Here is a 7,094-nt window from a genome sequence, read left to right as displayed (position 1 = left end):
TGGTACCATATATGGTTCTATAACTTGGACCTGGCTTGGATCACTGTGGGAACCTGAGGGATGAGCCGGACAAACTTAGCCCCACTGCTACTCAACTTCTGTCCTTGGCTGCACCTGCCAAACTCTCACTCTTGTCTTGGACTGCTTTCCTTTGTCTTATCTGCCCCCTTGGCTCACGTTGTGTTTTCAAAACCACACTTTCACATAGACCACTTCTGTGATCTACCTTTGCCCCACTTACAGGATGTTTACCCTCTCCATGGTCTTTTCCACCACTGTCCTCTCTATCCATGGACAGACCCCAGGCTCCAAACCCCTCTCCTGTGTTATTTTCTCCTGTACAACCCTATTTTTCTTCAGGTCATAATGATGACTCTCATCCTCACCTGGACTGCCCGCCTTATTCTGAGGTACATCCCCAGCCCTTTTCATTTTTTATTTTGAGGCAGGGTCTCACTAAGTTGCCCAGGCTGACCTTGAACTTGTGATCTTTCTGCCTCAACCTCCAGGGTTGTTGGGATTACAGGCATGCACCACACCCTGCTAATTGTTATATCTTAATTAATTGACTCCTTTCTTAATATAGAATGCCTTCTTTATCTTTTGTAACAATCTTTTGTAATAATTTTCCCTACAGTCTGTTTTTTTATATTATTATAGCCACTCTATGTTTTGAATATAATTTGCATGGAATATTGAATATGTTTTTCTGACCTTCATAGTCAACCTATTTGCATCTTTGAATCTAAAATGAGTTTCTTGTAGATAGCTTATAATAGTTGGATCATTGTTTAAAATTCTATCTGCCAATCACTGCTTTTTGATTAGAGAGCTTGATCAAGTTACATTTAAAGTATTTACTTACTGGGAAACAATTATTTCTGTCATTTTACTATTTTTTTTCCTGTGTATCTTATATTTTTCCTACTCCTCTTTTTGCCTTTTGTTTCTTTTTGTAATTACCCCTTTGATTCCTTTCTCATTTCCTGTTCTTCAGTTTTTAGATTTTATTTTTTGTGGTTACCATGAGAATTACTACTAGCATCCTAAATTTATAACAATCTAATTTGAATTGTCATCAATTAGCTTCAGTAGTATACAGAAACTTTGCACCTCTGTTACTCTTTCTGACTCATTTTATATTGCTGTTGTCACAAATTGCATTTTTATATATTGTCTATTATCGTAGATTTATAAGTATTATTTTAAACATTTGTTTTTTTACATCATATAAAAAACAAAAAGTAGAATTACATATCAAAATCTAATAATACTAGCTTTTGTATTACCTTTGTATTATCTTGGCTGGAATTCTATATTTCTCTGTATGGCTGTGAATTATTGTCTAGTGTCTTCACTTCAGCCTGAAGTGCTCCCATTAACAGTCCTTGTAGAGCAGGTCTACTAGTAACAAACCCTATTACTTTTTGTTTATCTAGGAATGTCAATTCCTCTTTTATTTTTGAAGGATGCTTTTGCTAAATACTGAAATCTTGGTCCACAGGATTTTTTTTTCTATTCAGCACTTTAGATCTGTCATCCAACTCCCTGTGGCTCTTTGATTTCTGAACACAATTCAGCTCTTAATCTTAAGGAGGACCCTTGTGTATAACAGGTTGCTTCTCTCTTGCTACTTTCAAGATTCTTTTGTCCTCTCTGGCTCTTGACAATTTGATTATAATGTGCTCTGTATGGGTAGCTTTGTGTTTATCCTTTGAGTCTGTTGAGCTTCTTATGTGTGTAATTTAATGTCAAACTTGGAAAGTTCTTGGCCATTATGGTGGTCCCTACTTATCAATGGAGGGAGAATATGTTCCAAAACCCCAGTGGATGCCCAAACTCCTCATAGTATACCTCTGTGTGTGTTTTTTGTTGTGTGTTGTGTGTTTTCCTATACATATATACCTATGACAAAGCTTAATGCATAAATTAGGCAAAGTAAGAGATTAATAACAATATCCAATAATAAAATGGAACAATTATAACAATATACTATAACAAAATTGCCAGCATAAATACTCTTACACTGTGGGGCCATTATTAAATAAAATAAGGGTTACTTGCTCCGCCTACCTGCTCTAGGCTATATGCTGCAGCAGCTACACTGCCTGATGAGAGCAGCAATGGAGCTGACCCAGAGTTCCTGCTGCAGGAGGCTCGCAAGAACATGGAGGACTATGTGTAGAGCTACCAGCCTGCGCTGGACCGCAGACTGCAGGGGCTGCAGGAGGCACAGAAATCAAAAAGAGTGCATCACAGACAAAGGATGTCCTCGAATGGCAGGTTAATGACTTAAAGGGAAGCCTGGTAAGCTCCTGGATAAATGATTTGTGACCCTTTTGTAAGTAGGAAACACCATTAAACAGGGAACCATTAAACCACTAGATGACTGCCAGAAGCTCATGAAACATGGAGTTAACACTGCAGAGGACTTGGTCCAGGAAGGGAAGATTGCCATTCTTAGTGGTATAGAAAAGCACAATGAGAAACAGTGGAACTTTACCATGAAGGCTTCACACATTCAGTCGGGCAGTTTACCAGAAGTGCCTTGACTGGTTTATATGCCTTGTTTATCTGCTTAGTTGGATGATTCAATTCTTAACATAAAGACATTATTTTAAAGCATGAAACAGTAGCATCTCACCTACCAGTGCAGATAGAAGAACTAATAGAGAAACCTGGAGGCATCATACTAAGATGGTGTAAGGTGGATGACCACTTTAAGCCCAGATGACAGGCTCCAATTCTATAAATATACTTCAAATCATTTTGAAACTGAATTCAGAGTATTGCACAGAGACCGCAATATTGATTATCATTTTAGGGTCTGCACCGGACGAGATGGTTGACAGGAGTGGAGTCCTTGGAACATCCCCCACATAGGTGCCTCATGAGTGGACAACTGGCTCTGAGGGATTCAGCCGAACAGCTGAAGAAATGCAGCACTCTGGAATGATTCTGAATCCTCAGGTGTTCTCTATGACAGCGCTCCAACCTATTTCTGGCACAGACATTAACATTCAGAGAGAAGCAGAATGGATAGGAATCTCTGCAGCAAGATCACCAATGGTGCAGTTTTTATAAACGGAAAAGAAACGACCAGTAAATTGCCTGCAGTGACCTATGGATCCACTGTCACATTTGACATCAAAGCTGTGACTCTAGGAACCACCAATAATAATGAAGTAACTATTAGTTTGAATAACAGAGAATTGGTTTTTGACTGGCTACTTGGTCAGTCTTGGTTCTCTTTGCTTTGGGTGCTCTTTTTTTTTTTTTTTAAATCCTGGATAGAAAGTGTTTGTGTTTTAGAGTTTTGGTTGCTTGACTTTCATTTATTGTAGCCATCCTCAGCCCAGTTTAGCTGTACCTGAATTTTTTAAAAGTAGGTTTTTCAGGCCATTAGAAATGGAAAGTGTTTACTGGATTCATTTTGTATACTTAGCAATAAGACAGTTGAACCCTATGGACCCAACTATCATTCAGTCAATTTCATCTTCAGCATACTGTTAATTAAAATATCAAATTACAACAAAAATCAAATTAGCTTTAAATGTTTGGAAAGATACAAAACATCTTGTATCATTCCCCTGTACTTCTTCTTAAAGTTGGTTATTAGATCAGAAATATGTAATGTACCTTTATTTTATTAAATCTCTATCTGCATCCTAGGTCATGTAAAACTTCAGAGTAAATCAATAGGAATAGACCAGACAGAAGCTAGAGTTCTGTAATGCATGTTCACTTGTGTGTTTTCCACATGAGTGCATTGACTGTGTGCTGCATGTTCAGGAATCTGGCTTTTATTCCATTATCAACAATCTTTAAAATCTAAAAAGCTTTTATTATTTTTGCATTTTTTCACAATACCTGAGCAGATGTATATAATAGGCCAGTATCATCTTTTGTTCTTTTCATACAGCTTGATTTTAGATAAGATAGAGAATGCAGGGCGTGATCATGCATGAAATCACAATTATATCAGAAAAGGTCAACTCTGATCGCTCTGGAAGCATGGGCCAGGGTCCCACATTGGGAGCTCAGGTTGCCGTCTTTAAGGCCACTGACAGGCCAGGGCAGAGCTTTCCTAACTATTCTTAAGTTTCTTCCCCCCACCCCCCTTGATTCAGGATTTTCTTGGTTGCTGTAAACTTCTGGCTATTTTTCAGAGTTCTGAAGAAGTCGACTCAGACAGCGTCTGCTGGGTTTTCCCCTTTTTCTGTGGAAAAATGGGCCCTGGGAACCATCTACTCCAGTATTTTCACTTACATCACTTAATCAGTTATTTTAATGAACAGGATTCATGGGATGTCAGCAGAGACTAACTTTATAACTTTTCCTTTGTGCCTTTAAACCTGCTCTGCAGGCCATTTATTTTTAACCCTAAATTTAAAATCTTAGATAGATTCTATAACATTTCTAGTTATACTTAGATAATAAATAAATACATCCTTGGCAGCCCAGTATAATAAAAATATAATTCCATTTTATACCAGTGTAATAACCATTTTATAAATTAAACCAATTTAAAACTACTCTCTGTCTTGGTCCCTCCCTATCTCAGATGAGGACACCTGGAAGATGAAATTGTTTGAGGAAGAACACGGTCATCATCTTCACTGTTTTCCAGCTCCTTTTTTTTTTTTTCCAAAATTTTTTTTATTTGTAGATGGACACAATATCTTTGTTTTATTTGTTTATTTTTATGTGGTGGTGAGGATTGAACATGGATAGCACCAGTTGGTGCAAACTCATTGCCTTACACATGTTAAGCAAGCAGCTTCACCACTGAGCTGCAAACCCAGACCCTTCAGCTCTTTACCCATGTTATGATTTGGGTACTTCCCCAGAATTCATGTGTTGAAAACTTAGTCCCCAGTGCATCAGTGTTGAGAAGTGGGACCTTTGAAAGGCAATTGGGTTCATGAATGGATTAACAGGTTATGGAGGGGTGTCTTTGTTGTAAAAGTAAGCCCTTTCTGGCTCACTTGCTCTGTCTCACCATGTGATATCTTCTGTTTTGTTCTGAGGAAGCAAGAAGGCCCTTACTAAATGCTGGCACCAACCTCTTGGACTTCCCATTCTCCAGAACTGTGAGCAAAATAAATCTCTATTCTTTATAAATTACTCGGTCTCAGGTATTCTGGCATAGCAACAGAAAACAGACTAAGACAGCCTTCTTAGCAACGAGTAGCTAGACTGGGTTGAACCTAGAGGGAGAAATAATTAACAGAAAGGCATAAAATCCTTGGTCATCTGGTAAAAGTGAGCCCTGGATGCCAAACAATTAAGTAGCTATGCAGGGATTTTTTTGGGTCTCCTGCTGGAAACTGTCTGGATGGTAATGGCCTTGGAATCTGAACAAATGCCTCCCTTGTCCCTTTCCACAAACTAAGCCCAGATGGAGCAAGGAGCCAGCTTTATTCATGAATCCAGCATAGTATCTCTCAAACTGTGGTCCCAGAGCAGCAACAGCAGCAACTACCCAGAAATTTATTAGAAATTAATATTAGAATATATATCAGACAAAATTAGAAACTTTAATTTGTTTAACCTAGCACTCTGTGATTTTAAGCCCTGCAGGTAATTCTGATGCATGCTAAAGTTTAAGAACCTTTGATCTAAAATAATGTCTCAAACATGTTGGATATTCGCATTGCCAGGGCACCTTTAAATAACACCAAAACCTATGTCTCACTTCCAGAGATTCAGATTAATTGGTCTAGAATGGGACCCGGATGTCTGGATGTTTAAAAATCTTCCTTGGTGACTTTAATATGCAGTCAAGGTTGATATACCTGCCAGCAGGGTACTGGGGAAAATAGAATGAAAAGAACTGAGCGCCCTGATGACCACATGGAATAGAACCTCCTGCTCACTTGGAAACTTCACTAGGGAACTTTGTTCTTTAAGTCACATATTTTTGGGTGTCCTCTTAGAGGGATTTTAGCTTGAGCAGTACATGACTCTGTAAGGTGTGACCCAAAGTCGGTAGCTCATTCTGCTCTGCTCCTCCTATTAAGTCCCTTTAGATGAATTGACCCAGATTAAGCTCCTGGGGCTCAAACCCCAGCTCAGGCCTACTTGATCAGCCTTAGCCACCGTAGGAGGGGCTTCAAACCAAGGGAGTGACATACGCTGGAAGGAAAGGAAGGAGTATGGGTCTGAGGGAGGCGAGAGTGATGGAAGAGGATTTTAGTTATAGACATGGATAGCACCAGTTGGTGCAAACTCATGGCAATGGCCAGGTGTTTGAGAGGATCCTGCATGGTACAGGTTGGAGCCTCTGGGGCCTAGAGAGTTGAGTTGCTATGCAACAGAGAGGAGGAGGATATTCCTCCCTGACTATTCCTGCCTCACCCCACCTGTCATTTCCCACTGGACAGTGCTATAATTTGAATGCATCCCCCAAAAGATCACATGTTGAAATCTTAATCCTCAAGGCATATGTCAATGGTATTTGAAAGTAGGCATTTGTAGGAGGTAATTAGGTTAGATGAACATGTTCGTCAGCTTAATGAAATACTTATGAAGAAAGATTTTTATTTTGGCTCACCATTTTGGAGGTCCCAGTCCATGACTGGGTGTCCTGTTTCTTTGGGCCTGTAGTGAGGCAGCCCATTATGGCAGGAGTGTGTGGTGGAGCAAAACCCCAGGGCCAGGAAATAAAGGAGAGTAGGAAGTGATCTGTGATCCCACAATCCCCTTCAAGAGCATGTCCCCAATGACCTCAAGACTTCCCACTAGGCCCTATCTCTTACAGATTCCACTGCCTCTCCTTAGTGCCACTGTAGGGACCAGTCCTTTAACAAATGGGCATATGAAGGACATTCAAACGGGTAAACACTGTAGCAATGAGGTATGAGGATGGGCCCCCATGGTGAATTAGTGACTTTATAAGGAGAGGAGGTGAGACTCGAGTTAGCAAGCTCCTGTGTCTCACTATGTGATACCCTCCATCAAGTCATGATGCAGAAAGAGGCCCTCACTAGGTACAGAGTAGATGTCATTGCCATGCTCTTGGGCTTCCTGCCTATAGAACCATGAGCCAAAATAAGCCTGTATTTTCTATAAGATTTCCATTCTCAGGTTAT

General features: G+C 39.8%; 1 pseudogene; it reads left to right on the top strand.

The window, feature by feature from the left end:
- Nucleotides 1-366: 366 nt before the first annotated feature.
- LOC107153426 lies at nt 367-3,294 on the top strand (annotated as a pseudogene).
- The last annotated feature ends 3,800 nt before the right edge of the window (nt 3,295-7,094 follow it).

Source organism: Marmota marmota, unplaced genomic scaffold (genome assembly GCF_001458135.2).
Source record: "Marmota marmota marmota unplaced genomic scaffold, marMar, whole genome shotgun sequence".
NCBI lineage: Eukaryota > Metazoa > Chordata > Mammalia > Rodentia > Sciuridae > Marmota > Marmota marmota.
This window is presented reverse-complemented; position numbering and strand designations above follow the sequence as displayed.